We start from the raw sequence: 22,670 nt of genomic DNA, 5'->3' as shown, positions 1-22,670 counted from the left end.
GTCGTGTGTGCTGATGCGCCAGGGAGGCAAAATAAGCTGATCCCTGGAGCCAGCATTACACTTCAGCCATTAACACCAGACAGAAGGATATCTACATCATCATATGGAAGGAAACGTAAATGGATGGAGACACATATGGATCACATTAGTTTACTGTAAAGCTACGTCTTAGTTGGTGCTTATCTTGGCGAGAGCCGAGTTCAAATCAGCATGAAGTTTTAACATCTACTCTCGTGTAATGGAAATCATGCTGATTTGAACTCGTGAATAATGGCTTTGTTCACATATTCGCAAGACGTTTTCACAATTCACACATATTCTGAACAAGCACACTAGAATATGGTAATGAAAGGACAGGAAAATAACTGCTTTATTGGCCCTGGTCTTGTATCGTCACCTTGATTACTGTCTGTAAGAAAGTGGCATTAATCAAAAACCTAATTATGTAAGGTTCCCAATGCGCAAATACGCAGCATATTTAAACTTCTTCACAATCTTAAATCTTCCCAAATGAATGTCAAATACGTACTGACAAGTACGGCCCTTTCCCAATGTAACACTCTGCTGTGTTTGAACACCAACGATGGCTTGGATATGATGTATTAAACCTCGATACTATCGTTCCCACTTTCTTTATTACTACCAAATGTGCTTTTCGTGTCAGCCATTGTGGCCTAATGGATAAGGCACTGGCTTTCTAAGCCATGGATTGTGGTCTTGAGTCCCATGTGGGGTGTGATTTTCTTATAGGTGGCTGTGTGGTCCAGTGGTTAAAGATAAAGGGCTTGTAACCAGGAGGTCCCCCGGTACAAATCCCACCTCAGCCACTGACTCATTGTGTGACCCTGAGCAAGTCACTTAACCTCCTTGTGCTCCGTTTTTTGGGTGAGATGTAAATGTAAGTGACTCTACAGCTGATGCATAGTTCACACACCCTAGTCTCTGTAAGTCGCCACGGATAAAGGCGTCTGCTAAATAAATAATAATAAAATGAACATAATTATGGTAAGTTTTATTGGCATGTGATATTTTGTAGATCTTGTTATCTGCTTAGTCCGCTCACGCTAGCCAGAACGTGCTCGAGTGCTCTGGCAGCAGCCATGAAGCAAGTCAGTTTTTCAGTTGAAATAAATAAATACTTTGTTTTTGTGGATGGGGGTGTTTTGAAAAGATCAGTTAAATAGCTACGTATTTTGAAATAAAGATGTATTCATTATTATGAACGTTAACAGAAAGTATATTGTATTTACTTTTCCCACGTGTGCTTGCCTTGTACAAATCTGACAGAGTTTCAACAAAGGCATTTGACTTGGGTTCATTAGTTAGCCTATACTGCCATCTACAGCATTACTGCGGGAGCCGTTTACATCTTTTGGATATTTTCACAACTAACCGTGCGAGCATGTAGTCGTGGCCGAGTGGTTAAGGTGATGGACTTGAAATCCATTGGGGTTTCCCCGCGCAGGTTCGAATCCTGCCGACTACGTAAGCTTTATTTTTAATTGATTGTATGTGCTCATTGTTAATACATGTTTAAAGCTCAGGAAGTCTGAAATATTACTGGTTGTACTTCATATCGCTTCGGTTCATTTTGTTAAAGAATGTTCATTTTGGCACCATTACAAATGCTGTGGTTTCTTTAAAGAAGAAAAGCCGTGGCCCGTACGGGGATCGAACCCGCGACCTTGGCGTTATTAGCACCACGCTCTAACCAACTGAGCTAACCGGCCACACACTCAAAACTTGATACTAGAACCCGAGGAAAATAAGTCCTGCGGACATTATGATTGTTCTACCAAGATGTTCTCATGTTAAACTGAACAATAACACATTCAAAGTATTGGAAAGGCATCATTAGAGGCCTAGTCATAATGAGGCAGTTTAACAGTGTGAAGGATGTGGTGAGGTGCAGGCTTGCGGTGACTTTCTCTCATTTAACGACCTTGTGATTTGAATACTAACAAGAAAAACCAATCAAATTACCAAGCATTCGGTGGACGTTTTAAGAAATAAATAAACAAACAGATTTGTCAGAAGTGGGATTCGAACCCACACCTCCAGAGAGACTGCGACCTGAACGCAGCGCCTTAGACCGCTCGGCCATCCTGACTTACACCGACGACTTTGCACAACACTGCAGTACACTGCTGAACCTCCAATGTCTGACGCTACAGTAAATCACCTGGTGTGTGCGTGAACTTATTCTTTATCTGTTTATATTAAGGAGGGCGACCGGTTTCGTCGCATTCTATATGGGATCACAAGGACACTCCTCTTACAGACAGAAAATATACGGCAAACAGAGCGATCGCTTCACGGTTAGAAACAAATCAGAACAGTCTGTTAGCAAATTAACTTCATGAAAAAAACCACACAGGCATTACATAAATGTTACAGATATGTTTCGTAGACACAAAAGTTGTAACATAATTGAGTACATTTGTAAACTACCCGCCAGTAACAGACATTATCTCACATTATCTCTAGTTTCAAATGCATTATCACAGGCGGCACAATTACGACATGGAAAAAATCCAGTATATTTGTCCAGTACACCGAGATCTCTCGAACATTAAAATGAGTCAGCCCTTAAAAAAAACACTGTCCGTGTTCATTTCTGTGTATATGACATTGTCTATACACAATACCTGTCATGTAAGCCTATTGGTATCAAACCGATCACAATTAATGTGATCCGTGTTTTCAGTCAGATTTATAGTTTTAATCAATCATCGAAAAAGCAACAGTGCTTTGCAACTGTAGTTCGTCTTGCGTACCTTTTGGTAAGATACCCACTCAGAACGTGTCCGCTTCCTCCAGCTCTCACTCTTCCTCGTGGATAGCGAGTCCAAACACTTTAAAAACGCATTTCGCTAGCAAATCGCTATAGAAATGATCCCTGAAAGTATTGTTTTATGGGCAAGTGGCTGACCGTCTCCCTCCAACTCCGAGTGGCACCGGTAGCTGTGCCACTGAGAAATTAACAGGAACTTTCATATAATGCAATTGCTGTTGCCCAGTGAGGTGTTACAACAACATTTCAAACTCATTCCTAACTGCAGGCGGTTAAAAGCTTAATTGGGTTCAAGTTTCTCGTATGATTTAAAAAGTAGGAGCCAGTTGCCTCATATGCATTGTCTGCCTTCCTCCTTTGCACTGTGAAGTCTATCAAATTTGTGCTTAAAATCTGAATACGATTCCCATTTGAATCGTGTATATTTGGTTTCCATTTTAGCAATATGCATACACACTGTTCTGTCGAGCTCCCAGAGTGTTATCCAATAAAACACCATAATCGGTTAGCACGTTTGGCTGTTAATCGAAAGGTTGGTGTTTCAAGCCCACGCAGGGATGATGCTTTTTGCATTTCTTAATCGCATTAGAAAAGGGTACTATAATGCGTTTTTATTTCCTCCAATTACACTGAAGAAAAAATGTGCTGTTTTTTTAATTCAAAAAATTAATTAAGAAAAAATAGCCCTAGTCGTGCTGTTTGCAAAAACCCGGTATCGAAGCAGGGACCGTTACAGTCTAACGCTTGCCCAACTGAGCTATTTCAGCTTGACGCGATTCTTCTATCGAGACAGCATTCTTTTCGTCAATCGCCTTTTTGTCAAGCCAGTAAACCTGCATGTAATGAGAAACGTTCAACAGTTCGTAAACACCACAATAGAATCCAATGCCTTTGCAAATGTGTTTCCAAACTGTTAGTTCCCTTTCAAGTCGAAAATAACCATCAAGGTAGGGGACATTGCCGTCAGGCAGTAGGGATTGGCTGAGCCTCAGTAGAGGTAGGACTTAGAGCTGTACACTGATTGTACTCCATAAGCTTAGGCTTGAGAAGCTGGTTTATCCCCTTCTCTGAGTTTATTTCAGTGATTATTATTATTGTTTATTATTATTGTTAGATATATATTGGTTTTTCTATATATATCTTTCTCGCTTTGCTTTTGCATCGCGTTTCTTCGTGGCCTCTCCGTCTTTCCTCTGTTCTTTCTATTATTATTGTGTTTGGGTTTTTTTTTGTATTGTGTGTATATATATATATATATATTGTCATATATACTGTGTATATATATATTTGTTCGGACGCGTGTTGCGTTGGCCTTGGCCCACGCGCATATCTGCATCCTCGGTCTAGCTTAGGCTAGACCGTGCGTGTGCGTGTAGTCTGCTCTGCAGTGTTCCTTCCCCACCGCTGCGCTTTCCCGCCACGTGTGTAATTGTTCTACTCCCTACTTATTCTGCAGCGTCCAGGAAGACAACCACCAACGTGCAAAATCCCCAGCACCATCAGGTAGGTATTGCACAGCATCAGACACCGTACCAGCACTTAGCGTCTTCACTTGGCGGGCACGCTCGACGCTTCGGTGCTCGGTGCTTGACGCTCGGTGCACGATCCATCAGCGCTCGACGCTTCGATGCTCGGTGCTCGGCACTTGGCGCCTCGACGCACGCACCCTCGACACACGCACCTCGGTGCTCGACGCTTCGGCGCTCGACGCTCGACGCTTCGGCGCCTCGACGCGCGCACCCTCGACGCTCGGTGCTCGACGCTTCGACGCTCAACGCTCGACGCTCGACGCTTCGGCGCCTCGACGTGCGCACCCTCGACGCTCGACGCACGCACCTCGGTGCTCGACGCTTCGGCGCTCGGTGCTCGACGCACGCACCCTCGACGCTCGACGCACGCACCCTCGACGCTCGACGCGGCGACGCTCGACGCGGCGGCGCTCGACGCGGCGGCGCTCGACGGGGCGGCGCTCGACGCACGCACTTCAGGTGCTCGACGCTTGGTGTCCGACGCTTCGGCGTTCGACGCACGCACCTCGGCGTTTGACGCGACAGTGCTCGACGCACGCACTTTGTGCTCGACATCAGTGCTAGACGCTTCGGCGTTCCACCATGTCTGGGTTCCACCATTGCGTGACCTGCCAGGCCAAGTTGCCTGCCAGCGACCCTCATGAGGACTGCGTCGCAAGCTTGGGGCCAGACCATGCCGCATCTGCCCTGGCAGATAGGGCATACTGCCAGCTATGTGCGGGGTTTCAGACACGCACCCTTCGCCAGAGAGCTAGGAAGGCGGTTGGAGGTCGTTCCCCATCCTTGGGCTCGTCCCACACCGTCTCGGCCCCACCGTCATCGATCGTGTCGCTGCCGGCGACGTCTCAGCTCCCTCGGTGCCCATCTTCCCAGCTTACAGCTGGTCAGAGGTCTCCAGTCAGGCATGCTCTGGAACGTTCCTGTAGTCCCTCCTTTCGCGGCGCTCGCCCCCGTCGGGAATCTCGATCCAGATCTCGATCGCCTCGCCGGAGAAGGCACTCTCGCTCCCCTCGAAGGGGTAGGCGTTACCAGGACACATCTGGGGTGGCTGAGCTCACCTCCAAGATGTCACCGTTTATGGAGCTCATGATGGGACAGCAATCCCTCCTCATGACCCTAGCAAATGTGGCGCCTCGGGCCCCAGAGCTAGTAACCGGACCCATCGCTAGTCAGCCGACGGTTCCTCCACCAGTGACTTACAGCCAACCCCAGGAAGTAGAGTGGGACGCTGATGCTGTCTCAAGGGACGCATCTGACGCAGACCCGCTCTTTGAAGACACAGAGCCTGAGGTGGCATCCCAGCACTCTGGGCAGGACGACCCTGAAGTGCTGGATACTAATGACCCTATCTGGTCAGTGGTGGAGAGGGCAGCCCATCACTTAGGCGTGGACTGGCCTGCGTTAGAGCCAACACGACGCTCTCTATTTGAGTTGCCATCAGCACCGCCCCTTCAGTCCAGGATATTCCCGGATTTTATTAAGGAGGTGCAGTCCACCTGGGGAGCCCTGGCCTCTGCCCCTGCAACTTCTCACAAGGCTTCGGGCTTTCACCATGCACGGGGAGAGCGAAGCTGGGTTAGCATCTTTTCCGCCAGTGGGCGCCGCGTTCGCCGCGCTAGTAAAGGCGCCGACATTATCGGGGCTGGCTAAGGATCCTTCCTGCCCTAACAGGCAGTGTAGGACTACGGAGGCCCACCTGAAAAAGGGTTATGCCGCGGCTACAGAGGAAGTTAGGCTGTCTAACGTGGCCAGCCTCCTGACAGTCTACCAGGCGGCGCTGATTCGCGATCTGCCTGAGTCCCCATCTGCTGGACTTAGGACCGAGCTGGGTGAGGTTGCGCAGCTTTTGGTTAAGCTGGCTCAGCTGAATGCGCGAGCACAGGGCAGGAGCATTGCTTCCCTTGTGGTGGCAAGGAGGCAGCTCTGACTCTCGCAGGGCAGGGTACAGGAGCCTGATAAGGCCCCATTGCTAGATGCTCCTATATCCCCGGGGCACACGTTTGGCCCAGCAGTGGAGGAGATGCTGCAACGCTCCGTCAAGGTGCGTGAGGCGTCGCAGCAGCTGGCAAAGATGTGGCCAAGCAAGCCCTTCCAGCCAAGGCGGCCACAGAAGCCCCAATGGCGCAGGGCACCGCCGCAGCAGCAAGCGCACCCACAGGGCAGTAAAAACGCCCCTTTGGGGGTTTCAGCACGCAGCCAACCCGCGTTTGCAAGACCGCAGCGCGGAGGGTGGCGCCCTAGAGAAGGTAGCAGACCGCGTCCTCGTGGCTCTGGCCAGGCCCCTCGTGAGAAACCCCGGCAGCCATTAACCCACCCCTACACTGTTCCACAGCTTCTGTTCTGGCAACAATGCACCAACGACATCTGGGTGCGCAAGACTATACTCACCGGGTACACACTTCAATTCCGGTTAAACCCCCCCCCTTCAGGGGAGTGGTGGTAACTGCAGTGAAGGACTCGGTTCAGTCCTCAGCTCTAAATGCAGAAATACAGGCATTGCTCAAGAAGCGTGCCATTCAACTAGTAGACCCTGCTCTGACCGACCAGGGGTTCTACTCCAAGTACTTCCTAGTGCCAAAAAAAGGACGGCGGGCTCCGCCCTATTTTAGATCTGCGACTACTGAACAAATACCTACGGGTGTTGTCGTTCAAGATGCTTACGCACAGGCACATTGTCCAGTCTGTCCGGCAGGGCGACTGGTTTACCACCGTAGACCTCACAGATGCATACTTTCACGTTCCCATCTGTCTGGGTCACAGGAAGTACCTACGTTTCGCATTTCAGAGCAGGGTCTACGAGTTTTGTGTCCTGCCATTCGGCCTGTCTCTAGCTCCTCGAACATTTTCGAAGTGTATGGACGCCATTTTAGCCCCCTTGCGGGCTCAAGGCATCCGACTGCTGAACTATCTGGACGACAGGCTCATCTGCGCGCAGTCAAAGGAGCAGTTGGCACAGCACACAGTGATGGTTACAGACCATCTTCAGCGGCTAGGTCTGAAGATCAATTCAGAAAAGAGCCGCCTCGTGCCGAGCCAACAGACCGAATTCTTGGGTCTGTATCTGGACTCTGTTTCCATGGAAGCGACCCTGTCAACACAAAGAGTTGCCTCACTGGAGCGGTGTCTCTCCCTATTCAGGTTGAGAGAAACAGTCAACATGGAGCTGTGTCAGCGCATGCTGGGGTTTATGGCTGCCGCCTCGCAAGCCCTTCCTTTGGGCTTACTACACCAGAGACCTCTGCAGGCCTGGTTCAATGCCTTCGCGTTGCATCCGCGGAGAGACAAACACCGCAGGTTGAGGGTATCCCGAACCTGCTGGGAAGCACTGCGCTGGTGGAAAGTTCCGTCGAACATCCGCCAGGGCGTACGCTTGGGTCCCATCTTCCGAAGGGAGGTTATTACGACCGACACTTCCAACCAAGGTTGGGGAGCAGTCTGGAACGGGTCGGGGACTCGCGGAGTGTGGTCAGGACCCTGGAGGTCGGCCCACATCAATGCTCTGGAACTCAGAGCAGTGGACCTTGCCCTGCGGCACTTCTTGCCAGTGCTTCTAGGCAAGCACGTGTTAGTGCGGTCAGACAACACCACGGTAGTGGCGTATATCAACCGCCAGGGCGGCTTGCGGTCCCCCGGTCTTCACCGGTTGGTAACACGGCTGTTGCTTTGGGCTCAACCGCGTTTAGCCTCTTTGCGGGCGTTTCACCTACCGGGCAGAGTCAATTACGCAGCGGATCTCCTGTCCAGAGGAGGTCCTCTTGCAGGCGAATGGCGTATTCACCCTCGGGTGGTAGAGCGCATTTGGGACTGGTTCGGCACAGCGCAAGTCGATCTCTTCGCTTCGCGAGAGACCACGCACTGCCCCCTATGGTTCTCGGTGAAGCACCTCGACAGCCCCCTAGGAGTCGATGCACTGGCTCACGAATGGCCGCCATGGCTCCTGTACGCATTTCCACCGATTTCGATGCTCCCCGCCTTCTTGGAGAAGGTCAGGGTAGAGCAAGCGACAGTGATCCTGATCGCTCCTCGGTGGCCTCGGAGGATATGGTTCCCGATTCTAGTGCAGTTGTTGCACGGTCGCCCGAGGGAGCTCCCTCTGCGAGCGGACCTGTTGTCCCAAGCCCACGGAGGGCTATGGCACCCGAAACCCAAGCTCATGCAGCTATGGGCTTGGCCCCTGAGCGGGAGCGTCTGTCAGCCTTAGGGCTTTCGACGGCGGTTATATCCACCATTCAGAGTGCGAGAGCACCCTCTACTCGGTCGCAATATGCGTATAAGTGGCAATTGTTTCAGAGTTGGTGTCTGGCTGAGGGCCATGACCCGGTCTCCTGCCCTATGGCAGTGATATTACAGTTTCTGCAGAAGCTGTTAGATGAGGGTAAGTCTCCCTCTACACTTAAAGTGTATTTGGCTGCTATTTCTGCTTGCCATGTACGCATTGACGGGTTATCACCTGGTTGCCATTTCCTGGCATCTCAGTTCCTAAAGGGCGCAAGACGCTTGCGGCCTCCAAGGTCGACCAGTTTACCGTCATGGAGCCTTGATGTGGTGCTAGAAGCCCTTACCAAGGCACCGTTCGAGCCTCTCCACAGTGTGGATATGAAGTTCATGTCTATTAAGACTGCGTTTTTGCTGTCAGTGGTATCAGCAAAACGTGTGGGCGAGTTACATGCACTTTCGGTGCATCCATCATGTACTCGTTTCGCAGGAGACGGTTCTAAGGTCTCCATGCGTCCAAATCCGGCCTTTTTACCTAAGGTCATATCCCCGTTTCACATGAACCAACCAGTCGAATTGATGGCGTTCCATCCTCCTCCTTTTCCTTCCCCAGAGGAAGAGCGGTTACACATGCTCTGCCCTGTGCGGGCATTGAGGTGTTATATTGATCGCACAAAGACTGTGAGGCAAACAGAACAGCTGTTCATATGCCATGGTTCTAAAACTTTGGGTCAGCCGTTGTCTAAGCAACGCCTTTCTCATTGGATAGTGGATGCTATTCAGTTAGCATATGATTCTATGGGCCTTCTGCCACCAGGGCAGTTGAAGGCACATTCCACTAGGGGTATGGCAACATCCTGGGCCCTCTTTAGAGGGGTGCCGATGTCTGACATTTGCGCTGCAACCAGTTGGGTTACACCGCATACATTTACGAGGTTCTACCGGTTAAATGTACTGGAATCCTCTGCTCCGTCATTTGGAGCATCTGTGTTGCACTCTATGACGCCTCAGGTTGCGGACGTCTAAAGTGGTTGACAATATGGTGTGACTATTCCACCTTGGGACAGGTGTCATTGCGAGCATAGACGCTGAGGCGCAGCTCCGCATATTTGTAGATGTACTGCCTACGCAGTTGCGTTATGACGTAAGGCTGTCCTACTGCCGAGAATCCTCCCTCGCGACGGCTTGGGTACACTGTTCCCATACCTTGATGGTTATTTTCGACTTGAAAGGGAACGATAGGTTGCGGATGCAACCCTGGTTCCCTCAAGCCGCGTGGTCGCTCTGGAGGCCTTCACGGCCTGAAGGGCAAAAGAGGAAGTGACTCTCCGTGCGCTGCGTATAGTAAGCTCCCAGGGGGGCGGGCTTACACGGCAGCTTGCGCGGAGGCCAATCGGCAGCTTTGACATAAAGCTCAGCCAATCCCTACTGCCTGACGGCAATGTCCAATACCTTGATGGTTATTTTCTCTTTCAGGGAACCGGGGTTGCATCCGCAACCTATCGTTCATCTTGCGTACCTTTTGGTAAGATACCCACTCAGAACGTGTCTGCTTCCTCCAGCCCCCTAAGGAACACTGGAGCGGTCATCAATAACAGGGAGCAGTTGGCCAAAAAAAAAAAAAACACTCGCTGTCTCCTTCACGCTCAAAAACGAACACTCTCACTCTTCCTCGTGGATAGCGAGTCCAAACACTTTATAAACGCATTTCGCTGGCAAATCACTATAGAAATGATCCCGGAAAGTATTGTTTTATGGGCAAGTGGCCGACCGTCTCCCTCCAACTCTGAGTGGCACCGGTAGCTGTGCCGCTAACAAATAAACAGGAGCTTTCATATAATGCAATTGCTGTTGCCCAGTGAGGTGTTACAACAACATTTCAAACTCATTCCAAACTGCAGGAGGTTAAAAGCTAAATTGGGTTCAAGTTTCTCGTATCATTTAAAAAGTAGGAGCCAGTTGCCTCATTTGCATTGTCTGCCTTCCTCCTTTGCACTGTGAAGTCTATCAGATTTGTGCTTAAAATCTGAATACGATTCCCATTTGAATCGTATATATTTGGTTTCCCTTTTAGCTCTATGCATACACACTGTTCTGTTGAGACTCCCAAGGTGTTATGTAATAAAACACCATATTCGGTTAGCACGTTGGGCTGTTAATCGAAATTTTGGTGTTTCAAGCCCACGCAGAGATGATGCTTTTTGCATTTCTTCATCGCATTAGAAAATGGCACTATAATACGTTTTTATTTCCTCCAATTACACTGAAGAAAAAATGTGCTGTTTTTTTAATTAAAAAAATTCATTAAGAAAAAATAGCCCTAGTCGTGCTGTTTGCAAAAACCCGGGATCGAAGCAGGGATCGTTACAGTCTAACGCTCTCCCAACTGAGCTATTTCAGCTTGACGCGATTTTGCTATCGAGACAGCATTCTTTTCGTCAATCGCCTTTTTGTCAAGCCAGTAAACCTGCATGTAATGAGAAACGTTCAACAGTTCGGAAACACCACAATAGAATCCAATGCCTTTGCAAATGTGTTTCCAAACTGTTAGTTTTTCTCCCAAATGCGGTTTCTCAAAAAATGGTTTTGCCTACTTTTTATTATTATTATTACTTTTTCCAGAGTAAGACCAAAAGGCAAACATCCAGGAAATAGTTAAACACTGCTACAGCGCTTGAACTGTCTCAACAAACGTTTAGCTCTAAAATGTGTACATTAAAAGTCTATTAACATCTTTAACACAATCATCTGTGTTCCAATTGCGGTTAATCCACATGGTGATCAATAAAGTGAATGCTGGCTTTGTTCAGATATTCGCAAGACGTTTTCACGATTCACGCATATTCTGAACAAGCACACTAGAATATGGTAATGAAAGGACAGGAAAATAACTGCTTTATTGGCTCTGGTCTTGTATCGTCACCTTGATTACTGTCCGTAAGAAAGTGGCATTAATCAAAAACCTAATTATGTAAGGTTTCCAATGCGCAAATACGCAACATACTTAAACTTCTTCACAATCTTGAATCTTCCCACATGAATGTCAAATACGTACTGACAAGTACGGCCCTTTCCCAGTGTAACACTCTGCTGTGTTTGACCACCAACGATGGCTTGGATATGATGTATTAAACCACGATACTATTGTTCCCACTTTCTTTATTACTACCAAATGTGCTTTTCGTGTCAGCCTTGTGGCCTAATGGATAAGGCACTGGCTTTCTAAGCCATGGATTGTGGTTTCGAGTCCCATCTGGGGTGTGATTTTGTTATAGGAGGCTGTGTGGTCCAGTGGTTAAAGATAAAGGGCTTTTAACCAGGAGGTCCCTCGGTACAAATCCCACCTCAGCCACTGACTCATTGTGTGACCCTGAGCAAGTCACTTAACCTCCTTGTGCTCCGTTTTTCGGGTGAGATGTAAATGTAAGTGACTCTACAGCTGATGCATAGTTCACACACCCTAGTCTCTGTAAGTTGCCATGTATAATAAAAACGAACATAATTATGGTATGTTTTATTAGCATGAAATATTTTGTAGATCTTGTTATCTGCTAAGTCCGCTCACGCTAGCCAGAACGTGCTCGAGTGCTCTGGCAACAGACATGAAGCAAGTCAATTTTTCAGTTCAATTAAATAACTACTTTGTTTTTGTGGATGGGGGTGTTTCTTGAAAAGATCAGTTAAATAGCTACGTATTTTGAAATAAAGATGTATTCATTATTATGAACGTTAACAAAAATTATATTGTATTTACATTTCCCACGTGTGCTTGCCTTGTACAAATCTGACAGTTTCAACAAAGACATTTGACTTCGGTTCATTAGTTAGCCTATACTGCCATCTACAGCATTACTACGGGTTTCGTTTACTTCTTTTGGATATTTTCACAAATACTCGTGCGAGCATGTAGTCGTGGCCGAGTGGTTAAGGCGATGGACTAGAAATCCATTGGGGTTTCCCCGCGCAGGTTCGAATCCTGCCGACTACGTAAGCTTTGTTTTTAATTAATTGTATGTGTTCATTGTTAATACATGTTTAAAGCTCAGGAAGTCTGAAATATTACTGGTTGTACTTCATATCGCTTCGGTTCATTTTGTTAAAGAATGTTCATTTTGGCACCATTACAAATGCTGTGGTTTCTTTAAAGAAGAAAAGCCGTGGCCCGTACGGGGATCGAACCCGCGACCTTGGCGTTATTAGCACCACGCTCTAACCAACTGAGCTAACCGGCCACACACTCAAAACTTGATACTAGAACCCGAGGAAAATAAGTCCTGCGGACATTATGATTGTTCTACCAAGATGTTCTCATGTTAAACTGAACAATAACACATTCAAAGTATTGGAAAGGCATAATTAGAGGCCTGCTCATAATGAGGCAGTTTAACAGTGTGAAGGATGTGGTGAGGTGCAGGCTTGCGGTGACTTTCATGTATTTCATGTCATTAGATGATCAAAGCCCCTTTGTGCCTGTGCGCATTCAGAGGAGACGCGCTGAGAAAATCCGTCATCTGTGTCTCTCAGTACTGCCAGCTTTCCCTCGTTGGTGATATATTGGTCAGCATAGCTGCTTTCCAAGTAATTGACCCGAGACGATTCCCAGCCAGTACAACTGTGTTTATGCCCACGTTTCAAATAATAAACATTATAAAAGCAAATCGCATTGTTTTATGTTTTCTTTACTTTTAAGCTGAGAATCAAACACACTTCCGACAACTTCATAGCCCTGCTGACTACGAACAAATATTGAGTCGGCTGTTTCCCATGACCCTGGTGATACCGAGTGTTTTAATAGTATCAGCGTCGGCATTACCATGTGTTTGGCATGCTTGCTGTGCACTCTAGCATTGCATAACAAGCATGCACTACGGCAGGAATTCGTGGCGCAACGGTAGCGCGTCTGATTCCAGATCAGAAGGTTGCGTGTTCGAATCACGTCGAGGTCAAAGCCTTCTTTGTTTCTATTCCACACCATTTAATTTTGTAATGTGTTTGCAAATACTAGTTTGGAAGAATTTAATGTACAGCAAGTAATAATTGATACCTTTAAGCTGAACAGGCATTTAAGAATTAACAACGAAGACATAAAAAGGGACACAACGCCAACAGAGTTCAAGCCCATCACCTTAACCACTTGGCCACGACTACTTGGTGCAACGTGCCAAGATCTATAAACACAGACCACATATATCACAGACCAAGAACAAATACACACACACTGTTTTAAATAAAACTGACGAAACCATAATCCCTGGTTTAGGAGGCCAGTGCCTTATCCTTTAGGTGACTTCCAGGTGGATAGCAGTCAGCGAGACAATACACGACCAGAGGAATAAATGTGTTCATTTTACTATAAAGATTGTTTCAATGAAATCAACAGCTGATACCAAACTCTTGTCAGCACTCAATACCATTTTAATTTCTTTTTTAAATCGGACTAAAATAGCGTTCCTAACACAGATTGTATTTTTGTTGTAAACAGACTACTTGTTGAAGTCACTGGAAAATACTGTGTGTCCAAACATGTAATTAACTTGATTGTTTTAATATTCCAAATAACATATTACTTTGAAAAACATCTCCGTCGGCCACTGGATCGTGGTCTCAGGCTGGGATACGGACCATTGAGAACAGTATAAACGATCTATGACTGGAAGTAGCTTACATGAGAAATGCTCTCGTTTAACATGCTAGGATGATCGACTTCAGCATTCTCCAATTGTTGTTTACATTTTCTAACACGTTATGAGAACGAATACAAAGTTTGACCCTTTCCTTGTAAGTGGGGGTAAGCACAAGTTATTTTCAGATGTAATGTCTTTATTTAAGCTCAATCAAGTCCTGCGTAGTGCAAATCACATTACTATATTTTTTATATTAGTCAAGTCCTATTGAAAGAGTTCTTAAATAGTTTCAACATTATCAATGATCAATTTGAAATTTGCTTATTGATTTAAACCAGTATGAGATGCACACTCAAAATGTGTCCCCTTCCTTCAACAACCCCCCGAATGAAGATTGGAGTGGTCATCACTAGCAGCCAGCAGGTGCCCGAAAACAACACTCATTGTCAGCTCGGTGCTGAGAAGTGGCAAGCTCTACTTCATTAATATGATACAATGACTGGGCAACAACGAGGTGTTACATTAACAATACCAACTAACTTGAGACAGCCAAGACGTTGAAGTATACCTTAAGTCTGTCATGTGATGCAAGATTTCAATTACACGAGAGTAGATGTTAAAACTTCATGCTGATTTGAACTCGGCTCTCGCCAAGATAAGCACCAACTAAGACGTAGCTTTACAGTAAACTAATGTGATCCATATGTGTCTCCATCCATTTACGTTTCCTTCCATATGATGATGTAGATATCCTTCTGTCTGGTGTTAATGGCTGAAGTGTAATGCTGGCTCCAGGGATCAGCTTATTTTGCCTCCCTGGCGCATCAGCACACACAACGGCTGCGATGCTGGCTCCGGGGATCAACCAAAGTGCGGCCTCCCCAGCGCATCAGCATGACAACTGTCTGGATTGAGCTAAGTAGGGTACATCTCTGGGGTTTTCAAGTGGGCACCTTCCATCCTCAGTGTTTCGTCGACTAGCCCACGACACCTCAAGAGAGCTCGACGGTGATTCTGGCGTCCCAGCATCACCCCCCTCCGTCCCCCACTCAACTCAGCCCAGCTTACTTACCTGTCCCCAGCCAGAATCTTTCCGTCTCAACCACAGCCAGTTGCTGCTCCTCTCTGCTGCTTCAGATAAGTTCTTCACTGTGCGACGCAACTCTTGGCCACTGAATCCGACGTCTCTGAGAAACCGGGTTGTAGAGTGTGCCACAAATCCTCGACAACCCACTTCCACTGGGTAAACCCGAACTCTCCATCCTCGCTGTTCCGCTTCAGTGGCTAGTTGAGCATACCGCAGTTTCTTCCTCTCATACGCCTCATCTACAGCGTCCTCCCATGGCACTGTTAACTCTACCAGGTGAACAAGGCGTGCTGATCCAGACCACAAGACAATATCTGGTCGAAGGTTAGTGGTGGCAATCTCAGGTGGAAAAATAAGCCGTTGACCAACATCTGCCAGCATATTCCAGTCTCTAGCAGCTTCCAGTTGTCCTGGGCGAGGATTGGTTTTAACACCTTTTCTTGGTGGTTGCTCTCCTGGGCGGAGGAATGTTGTCATTTGTGTGTAATGTTTTGATGGAACAGGTGGCAACTTATTGGTCATGTTACGCTTGTCTTCCAATGCTAAGGACAAACATCGCAGCACCTGGTCATGGCGCCAAGTAAACCGTCCTTGGCTAAGAGCCACCTTACATCCTGTCAAAATGTGCCTTAATGTTGCAGGTGATGAACACAAAGGACATGAGGGATCCTCTCCTACCCAGAGGTTTAGGTTCTGTGGTGATGGGAGAACATCATATGTTGACCTGATGAGGAAACTGATCCTGCTCTGTTCCATTGACCATAGGTCTTGCCAGCCAATCTTGCGTTGTTCCACACTCTCCCATCTCATCCATTCTCCCTGTTTGGCCTGGGAAATGGCCTTTATACACCTCATCCTCTCCTCCTGCTTTTGCACCTCGTTGACTACCAGCTTCCTTCTTTGAGCTGGGGCCGCCTTGTGCCATGTAGGAGGAGTTGAACTGAAACCAAGACCCCCTCTTCCATGCTGAACTTGCCCCATGATATCACCAATTCGAAGGGCAGCCTTTGCATCTTCCACAGCTTTCTTTGCCGCCCACTTTCTTCCAGTTTTCAACACAGGTGCTGCCTCCCTTACGCATTTATCGCGTGACTCTACTAATGTCATTTCCAGTCTGACCTTGGCGCACTTAAACTCCTCGGTTAGAGCAGAGACTGGTAGCTGCAGTATTCCTTTACCATAAAGTCCCACTCTGCTGAGGCAGCGTGGAACTCCCAACCATTTCCTGATGTATGAACTGATTAAAGCTTCCAGCTTCTCTACTGTTGTCAAAGAAACCTCGTACACAGTCAGTGGCCACAGCAACCTCGGCAGTAGACCAAACTGAAAGCACCAGAGTTTTAGTTTACCTGGTAGAGCGCAGCTGTCTATGCTCTTCAACCCTTCCACTGCTTGTTGTCTAACTTCTCCCACACGAACTGTGTCCTTTAGATCCCCGTCGTACCATCTCCCAAGACTCTTCACTGGCTTCTCAGACACTGTTGGTATTGCCTCACCATTAATGAAGAATGTTTTATCTACTACTTTGCCTTTAATTATAGAGATGCTCCTTGATTTAGTGGGCTTGAATTGCATTCGTGCCCATTCAATGTTATTGGTTAATTTGCCCAATAATCGATTAGTGCAGGCTACTGTTGTAGTCATGGTTGTCATGTCATCCATGTATGCTCGAATTGGTGGTAGTCGCATTCCAGAAGCCAAGCGCTCTCCTCCTACTACCCATTTTGATGCCCTAATGATTACTTCCATTGCCATGGTAAAAGCCAGTGGAGAAATGGTGCATCCTGCCATTATTCCAACCTCTAGGCATTGCCATGTAGTGCTGAATTCTGAAGTTGAAAAACTGAATTGCAAATCACCAAAATAGGCTTTCACTAAATTTGTTATTGTCATCGGTACACTGAAAAAATCAAATGCTGCCCAAAGTAGTTCATGTGGCACTGAACCATATGCATTAGCCAAATCCAGGAATGTCACATGGAGCTCCTTCCTCTCCTTTTTAGCTGATTGAATTTGTTGCCAGATCACATTGATGTGTTCTAAGCAACCTGGGAAACCTGGAATGCCCGCTTTTTGTATTGAAGTGTCAATGAAGCAGTTCTTTAATAGGTAAGCTGACAATCTCTGAGCAATAATGCTGAAGAAAATCTTGCCTTCTACGTTTAATAGGGAAATGGGACGAAACTGACTGATGCTTGTAGAATCTTTTTCTTTAGGTATAAAGACTCCACCTGCTCGGCGCCATGCTCTTGGTACAACCTGTTTTTCCCATGCCACTTTCATCAATTTCCACAGAATTCGTAGAACTCCTGAAGCACTCTTGTACACTCTGTACGGAACTCCATTAGGCCCTGGAGATGATGAAGCCCTTGCTTTTTTCACAGCTTGCTCTATTTCTTTCCACTTAGGTGCACAGTCCTCCATTTGGTATTCTGGTGGATTGATAGGTGGGATGTCTGACGGAACTGACATAGGCTCCTGCCTTTTTGAATCTGTATGTGTTTCCTCCAAATATCTCTCCAGCTCAACCTTAGATGCTTTTAGTGTGCCATTCTTCTCACTGGTGAATAACTTCTTTACAAATTTGAATGGGTCTTTATAAAAGTTCGCTCTCGCACGCTCCTTCTTTTTGTAGCGTTTCCGTAGGCGCTCAGCTCTGCGCAATGTTGCAAGCTTATCTTTTATGACCCTTTGTAAGAGATTGAGTCCCTCCTTCTGACTTTGTTCTGCTCTTCGCCATTGCTTCCTCAGCTGTCTCCTTTCTCTAACTAAGCGTTCAATCTCCTGCTGCCGTCTAGACTTTCCAGGAATAGTTTGTACTTTTTCCTTCCTTTTTTCAACTCCAAACCTCTCACTTCCATATGCGTAGATGATGTCCCCAAATTTATCCAGCTTCTTTTCAACTGTTCCACTTAATCTTTCCAATGCAACGCAGAGATCTGTGTTTACTGTGTCCCATGCAGTTTTCTCACAAGCTCTTGGCCATTTAACTCCAGGCTTGTGCCCGTTGAGGTTCTTTTCTCTCTTATGCTGGTTTGTCTGACCGGGTTCACAAGGATCATTAGGTTCATCACTAACTGTGTCCATGCAAGTCCTCCTCACATCTATGACAGGGGTGCTGATATCCTGCGAACTGTGGTTTGCTTCCTGTCGCTGGATTTCATTCGACTGACTTGACTGACTTCGTAAGAAGTACTGATCAATGCGAGGCCCTTGTCCCTTCTCCCTCAAGCATTTCATTCTCCCTTGATGAATCTTCAAACCCCTGACCGTTGTCGCCTTGCTCCAGCCGCAGACACAAACCTGGAGTTACATGTCTTTGTTAACTGCAGATCTTGAACTAGTCTTTTGTGAAGTACTCTCCATACTCATATCCGTTTCCGTTCCTAAGTCGTTAACCGTGTTGTCCAACGTTGAGTCATCTTCCGCCCCCGCTCTCGCAGACTCTAGGGGTATTTTACTCTTTAATTTCTTAGAAGCCTTGGGCGGGTGTCTCCAGCATCCTGTAAACACAGAGCTGGATACTGCCGACAAGGGTAGCTAACCCTTACCAGCCCCAATGGGGTCTCTTTCCTCCTGTCAGCTGTCTCTCCAGGCTGTCACAAGGTCTTTCCCTTGTTGCCAGCTGCACTATTCACAGCAGTCACTGGACGTATCCAGATCTTCATGATTTCCATTACACGAGAGTAGATGTTAAAACTTCATGCTGATTTGAACTCGGCTCTCGCCAAGATAAGCACCAACTAAGACGTAGCTTTACAGTAAACTAATGTGATCCATATGTGTCTCCATCCATTTACGTTTCCTTCCATATGATGATGTAGATATCCTTCTGTCTGGTGTTAATGGCTGAAGTGTAATGCTGGCTCCAGGGATCAGCTTATTTTGCCTCCCTGGCGCATCAGCACACACAACGGCTGCGATGCTGGCTCCGGGGATCAACCAAAGTGCGGCCTCCCCAGCGCATCAGCATGACAACCGTCTGGATTGAGCTAAGTAGGGTACATCTCTGGGGTTTTCAAGTGGGCACCTTCCATCCTCAGTGTTTCGTCGACTAGCCCACGACACCTCAAGAGGGCTCGACGGTGATTCTGGCGTCCCAGCATGACCCCCCTCCGTCCCCCACTCAACTCAGCCCAGCTTACTTACCTGTCCCCAGCCAGAATAATAGGTTTTAGCATTTTTGCATTTCCTGCTTTGTCAAACAAGCTCGAGCCACAGCACACAGCGCTGATGCATCTGAACAGAGGTGGATTTTATAGCGACTGAATCAACGAGCTGAGACTACTTTTTGAAGAAACTGAAAACATACCTCTTGTCGAAAACTGTGCTATTTAATTAATTTATTTATTTATTGAATTTGCAAATGGCAGACTACATACATGGGAATAAATATAAAAGGCTTGAAGTTTGCTTGCATTGGGTTGCATACATTTAATTGAGATTACAGACTTTTCTGCCGTGTTGCTTTCTTCTTAGATGTGGTCTCAGGTTCGGTGGAGCCGATTGGTCTCTGTGGCGCAATTGGTTAGCGCGTTCGGCTGTTAACCGAAAGGTTGGTGGTTCAAGCCCACCCAGGGACGATGTTTTTGCATTTCTTAATCACATTAGAAAATGGCACTCTGATACGTTGTTATTTCTTCCAATTACACAGAACAAAAAAAAAACCGCTCTATTTTTCAGTTCAAAATAATACAAAACAAAAATAGTCTTGCTATTTGCCGAAACCCGGGATCGAACCAGGGACCTTTAGATCTTCAGTCTAACGCTCTCCTAACTGAGCTATTTCGGCTTGACAAGACTTGTGTTTTTTGTCACCCCAGTAAACCTGTGTATTATGAGAAACGTCAACAGCTCGGCAACACAATAGAATCCGATGCCTTTACAAATGCGTTTCGAAACACTTAAGTTTTCTCCCAGATGCGGTTTTCAGCCGAAACGGGGGGATAAAACTGCCTATGATCAAAGTGGGCAGAAAAGTTGCATACTTTGCATACCGTATTGGGAGAAAAGAAAACGGATCATCAAATTGATCAATGCTAATGTTAAAACAATTTAAGAACACTTTACATAGGCCTTGACTAATATAAAAATATAGTAATGTGATTTGCATTACGCAGGACTAGATTGAGCTTAAATAAAGACATTACATCTGAAAATAAATTGTGCTTACCCCCACTTACAAGGAAAGTGTCCAACTTTGTATTCGTACTCATAACGTTTTAGAAAATGTAAACAGCAGTTGGAGAATGTCGATGTCGATCATCCTAACATGTTAAACGAGGGCATTTCTGATGTAAGCTACTTCCACTAATAGATCGTTTATACTGTTCTCAAAGGTCCGCATCCCAGCCTGAGACCACGATCCAGTGGCCGACGGAGATGTTATTCAATTTAATATATTATTTTTAATATTAAAACAAGTTAAATGCATGTTTGGACAAAATATTTTTCATTGACTTCAACGAGTAGTCTGTTTACAACCAAATGCAATCTGTGTTAGGAACGCTATTTTAGTCTGAATTAAAATGGAAATTAAAATGGTATTGCGTTCTGACAAGAGTTTGGTATCAGCTGTTGATTTCCTTGAAACAATCTTTTATAGTAAAATGAACACATTTATTCCTTTTAAGAATAAATAAAATTGAACTGTCAGAGGAGGATTTGAACCGACACCTCCACATGGAGACCAGAACACAGAATTCTTTGGAAAGACAGAGTCCTTAAGTTTAGCGCCTTAGACCACTCGACCATCCTGACAAACTGCGTTCATTACAGCAGAAACCCGCATTATTTATTTCAGCACAGCCTAGGATTGTCATATCAAGGCCCGATCGGGTTTATTACGCACATACCAACTGTTGCTCCATGAATGATGTAATGACAAGTGTTAAAACAGAAACGGTTTGAAGCCAACCCACAAAAGTAAGACTATTTATTTCAATATCGTTATAACTATAAACGATGCACGCATTTTACAATAGCAATTGCTATATGACAACGACCAAAAAGTAATTTTGTTGCAATACTGTATACAGTGTGAACAGAATCAGATATTGCTCTGTTGCCTCGAAGAAACATCTACATTTTGTATTTAAAAAGGACATCGAACGTGGGGCTCGATCCCAAAAGAGATCGGAATGTTCATCAATGATCAAGAACAGCTACAGTGAAGTAGCATTCAAGTCCCGCTTCGCGCTCAGAAGAAAACACTGTAACTCCTCGTTATGGTTAGCGAGACCAGACACTAGAAACGCATTTCACTAGAAACAAACTATAGAAATGATCCCTGAAAGTATAGTCTTAACAAATATGTGGGTAAAACAAATTCCCTACTCCCGGCATGATGGTGTCTGATTCGGTTTCCTTTCTAGAATATTACTTGTTCATAGTAATGTTAATAATTGCCAATGCGTTTCAAACACAAAACTCACTTTCTGACCAGGTTCCATAGTGTAGTGGTTATCACGTCTGCTTTACACGCAGAAGGTCCTGGGTTCGATCCCCAGTGGAACCGCTTCAGTTTGTTTTTACAATATGACTCCCTGGTCAAGACAAGGTAGTTCTGGGTTTGGCCGATCATTAGATTGCGGATGTAAGGTCTCTGGTCCCATCGTAGAAGCAAGATAGTTTATTCACAAAAAATACATACACTTTTATTTATGTTTCTTTTGTTGGTAAATTAACCCAATACATTATTGCATTCTGTCACGTCATTAGATGATCAAAGCCCCTTTGTGCCAGTGCGCATTCAGAGGAGACGCGCTGAGAAAATCCGTCATCTGTGTCATTCAGTACTGCCAGCTTTCCCTCGTTGGTGATATATTGGTCAGCATAGCTGCTTTCCAAGTAATTGACCCGAGACGATTCCCAGCCAGTACAACTGTGTTTATGCCCACGTTTCAAATAATAAACATTATAAAAACAAATCGCATTGTTTTATGTTTTCTTTACTTTTAAGCTGAGAATCAAACACACTTCCGACAACTTCATAGCCCTGCTGACTACGAACAAATATTGAGTCGGCTGTTTCCCATGACCCTGGTGATACCGAGTGTTTTAATAGTATCAGCGTCGGCATTACCATGTGTTTGGCATGCTTGCTGTGCACTCTAGCATTGCATAACAAGCATGCACTACGGCAGGAATTCGTGGCGCAACGGTAGCGCGTCTGACTCCAGATCAGAAGGTTGCGTGTTCAAATCACGTCGAGGTCAAAGCCTTCATTGTTTCTATTCCACACCATTTAATTTTGTAATGTGTTTGCAAATACTAGTTTGGACAAATTTAATGTACAGCAAGTAATAATTGATACCTTTAAGCTGAACAGGCATTTAAGAATTAACAACGAAGACATAAAAAGGGACACAACGCCAACAGAGTTCAAGCCCATCACCTTAACCACTTGGCCACGACTACTT

At 46.1% G+C, this 22,670-nt stretch overlaps 11 non-coding genes and 2 pseudogenes across 11 annotated transcripts; 6 read left to right on the top strand and 7 right to left on the bottom strand.

The window, feature by feature from the left end:
• Positions 1–1,404: 1,404 nt before the first annotated feature.
• Positions 1,405–1,486, top strand: trnas-uga (transfer RNA serine (anticodon UGA)). Its single transcript has one exon. It is a non-coding gene; the product is annotated as a tRNA-Ser (tRNA).
• Positions 1,487–1,656: 170 nt separating this feature from the next.
• Positions 1,657–1,730, bottom strand: trnai-aau (transfer RNA isoleucine (anticodon AAU)). The gene has a single exon. It is a non-coding gene; the product is annotated as a tRNA-Ile (tRNA).
• Positions 1,731–2,028: 298 nt separating this feature from the next.
• trnal-cag (transfer RNA leucine (anticodon CAG)) lies at positions 2,029–2,110 on the bottom strand. Its single transcript has one exon. It is a non-coding gene; the product is annotated as a tRNA-Leu (tRNA).
• A 681-nt stretch (positions 2,111–2,791) lies between these two features.
• On the bottom strand, positions 2,792–2,915 carry LOC131703571 (small nucleolar RNA U3; annotated as a pseudogene).
• A 7,156-nt stretch (positions 2,916–10,071) lies between these two features.
• Positions 10,072–10,292, bottom strand: LOC131703339 (small nucleolar RNA U3). The gene has a single exon (XR_009309804.1). It is a non-coding gene; the product is annotated as a small nucleolar RNA U3 (small nucleolar RNA).
• A 2,152-nt stretch (positions 10,293–12,444) lies between these two features.
• trnas-aga (transfer RNA serine (anticodon AGA)) lies at positions 12,445–12,526 on the top strand. Its single transcript has one exon. It is a non-coding gene; the product is annotated as a tRNA-Ser (tRNA).
• Positions 12,527–12,696: 170 nt separating this feature from the next.
• trnai-aau (transfer RNA isoleucine (anticodon AAU)) lies at positions 12,697–12,770 on the bottom strand. Its single transcript has one exon. It is a non-coding gene; the product is annotated as a tRNA-Ile (tRNA).
• A 642-nt stretch (positions 12,771–13,412) lies between these two features.
• Positions 13,413–13,484, top strand: trnaw-cca (transfer RNA tryptophan (anticodon CCA)). Its single transcript has one exon. It is a non-coding gene; the product is annotated as a tRNA-Trp (tRNA).
• Positions 13,485–19,758: 6,274 nt separating this feature from the next.
• On the top strand, positions 19,759–19,832 carry trnan-guu (transfer RNA asparagine (anticodon GUU)). The gene has a single exon. It is a non-coding gene; the product is annotated as a tRNA-Asn (tRNA).
• Positions 19,833–19,968: 136 nt separating this feature from the next.
• On the bottom strand, positions 19,969–20,041 carry trnaf-gaa (transfer RNA phenylalanine (anticodon GAA)). The gene has a single exon. It is a non-coding gene; the product is annotated as a tRNA-Phe (tRNA).
• A 1,311-nt stretch (positions 20,042–21,352) lies between these two features.
• Positions 21,353–21,554, bottom strand: LOC131703436 (small nucleolar RNA U3; annotated as a pseudogene).
• Positions 21,555–21,693: 139 nt separating this feature from the next.
• trnav-uac (transfer RNA valine (anticodon UAC)) lies at positions 21,694–21,766 on the top strand. The gene has a single exon. It is a non-coding gene; the product is annotated as a tRNA-Val (tRNA).
• A 628-nt stretch (positions 21,767–22,394) lies between these two features.
• On the top strand, positions 22,395–22,466 carry trnaw-cca (transfer RNA tryptophan (anticodon CCA)). The gene has a single exon. It is a non-coding gene; the product is annotated as a tRNA-Trp (tRNA).
• The last annotated feature ends 204 nt before the right edge of the window (positions 22,467–22,670 follow it).

This window comes from Acipenser ruthenus, chromosome 32, assembly GCF_902713425.1.
Source record: "Acipenser ruthenus chromosome 32, fAciRut3.2 maternal haplotype, whole genome shotgun sequence".
Lineage (NCBI taxonomy): Eukaryota > Metazoa > Chordata > Actinopteri > Acipenseriformes > Acipenseridae > Acipenser > Acipenser ruthenus.
Note: the sequence above shows the minus strand (reverse complement) of the source record. Positions and strands in the feature narration are given on the sequence as shown.